The sequence below is a fragment of the Balaenoptera musculus genome, chromosome 3 (genome assembly GCF_009873245.2).
Source record: "Balaenoptera musculus isolate JJ_BM4_2016_0621 chromosome 3, mBalMus1.pri.v3, whole genome shotgun sequence".
NCBI classification, from domain to species: domain Eukaryota; kingdom Metazoa; phylum Chordata; class Mammalia; order Artiodactyla; family Balaenopteridae; genus Balaenoptera; species Balaenoptera musculus.
This window is the reverse complement of record NC_045787.1, coordinates 151,023,829-151,026,116: the sequence shown is the minus strand read 5'-3', so window position 1 is coordinate 151,026,116 and position 2,288 is coordinate 151,023,829.

The following is a 2,288-nucleotide window of genomic DNA, read 5'->3' as shown; positions in this document are numbered from 1 at the left end:
AACCCCGCGCCGGCTTCCCATTGGCCGCGGCGGCGCGCGCACGGTAGATCCAGGCGGGCTTTGTCTTTATCTTAGAATTCGCGCGAGCCGGGGCCTTGCGGAGGGTCGCCGGGTCCGGTGGTCCGACGGTAGTGTCCCTGGCGGCCGGTGGCCCGAGCCCAGGGACGGAGAGGCGCAATACTGACCCTTCGCCCTCTGAGGCCGTAGTCCCTCGCCCCGGTGCGCCCTAATCCAGCATTGGTAGCCTTGGCCCCTCCGTTTCCCAAAAGAGGAAACTGGACTCGAGGAAGCCTCGGAAACCGAAGTCGCCCCAACTGGTAGTGCAGAACCCGGCCTTCTGAGATTGGGCGCGTAGTGCCCGCCAAGGCCCTAGACTTGGCTCGGAGAAATTGGGACGCATCCCGCCCTCCCCCTTGACCTTGGTGCCGTCAAAGCCACGCGCTCCCGCCCCTTCTGCCGCCTCCCCCGGAGGCGAGAAGCGAGGAGGGGGCGGAGTTCGTCGAGTGACTGTTGCCAGTGGTGCTCCGCCGGGATGTGGCGGGAGAAACGGTGGGACCACGGTGTTCCCCAATCTTAGGTCGCCTGGCACCACGTTGACGACTGGCATCAAATTTTTACTTTTGATTACTTAAACTCTTTCATTTAATTCATTTATTTTTGCTAAAATCTATTTTTAAGAGAAATGTACCACTTCCTTGAAATCATGAAGTTTTGGGGGAAGGGAAGAGTAGTTCTCTTTTTCTAATATACAAAACCCCTTAATATTTATCTACTTGACCACCAAGCTTGAAAGGCCTGCGTAATCCCATGATTCCTTTTAATCATATGCGTGACGAGCCCCAAATGAACCAGGATTAAAACCTCTGAAGCCTGGGAATTACCAAACAACAGCAGAACACAAGTAGCTGACGTCTCCCGCTGGAATCCTGCTGCCAGGCCCGGTGTGATAGGCTGGGCATTCTATTTTCTCATCTTGTCTCCTAAAAATCCTATGGAAGGTGGTACCATAACCAATTTATAAAGGAGAAAACAAGCCCAGAGCCCTGGCCCAAGGCTCACTCCCTAAGTCAGCCAGCCAGTGGAGTTGCCATGAGAATGTAAAATGTCACAATTTCACATTTGGAAAAAATAATTTTTTAAAAATCTGAAGATTTAGCCACACAACGCTGCATTTCCCCCAAGGTATCAACCCCCTAGAGCTGGGGCACCCACCCCAAGATGAGCAAATGCCTCTGGTTCATCCCAAGGTTCACCTGACCATTTCACGTTCAGGCTAGATTCCATAAACTGGAATTCACGTATCTCCATAAAACCTTGGTCATGTCACTGAAATCTGGTGGTAAGGCTTTCAGGGAAGTTCCTGACAAACTCTCCACCCCACCTCCACCCCAGCCCTTGCCCACCCACAGAAATAAGGACCAGGGTTTTGGTCACAGGCAATGATGAGCACAGCTGCCCAAGCCATGAAGAAAATTCAGGCAATCAAGGTCAGGTGTAGCCACAGGACATAACTAATGAGGGCATACATTCACTTAATCTCCTGCTCTTGTCCACATGGATTCCTTTAGCACAATTTGGGAAATGCTTTCAATGACATGTCAAGTCTGAGGATAACAACATTTGGATGGTGCTTCACAGTTTGCAAAATACTTTCACCAACATTGCTTTCTTGGAGCTTCAAAATACCTTCGTATGCAGTTATCCATAGTTTATACACAAAAACACTGAAATCACACAGCTGAAATCGTGGCCACAAAGCCAGCACTTCCAACTCCACATTGTCTCCAGGGCTCCTGACTACTCCTGACTAGGACAAGGGGGCTCTGAGCTTCTGAGTTCCGTGGTCTAAATTAGATCTCATATGAGATTAAATGATTTTGAGCCTCAAATAAAGCACTGGCCTAGAACATACTTTATGAACTGTAAAGAACTACAGACAAATGGGGGTCAGTCAGCACAGAATGCTTTTATACTGCATGCAAGGGTGCTTCTGACAGAGGCAGGGCACCACGCTGTTTGGAAGCAGCAGGAATTTCCTTTGACACAAGGGACTCTTGTTATTTGGTCCTAGTTGCAGACATGAGTTGAGGGCATCTTCTATGACAATGAGGTTCTCAAATCAGCAAGGAGCCCAGTTACCCCCCAAAGTCCCTTAAGAGGCCCTTAAAGTAAAGTCCCATGGCTTTGGGGATTCAGGCTGTCAGACAATATATGTGTAAGAATGTGTACAATCACCAATCTAGAATACAGAGGATAGACACAAAATGCATTTTGAAAGTTTTTTAAAT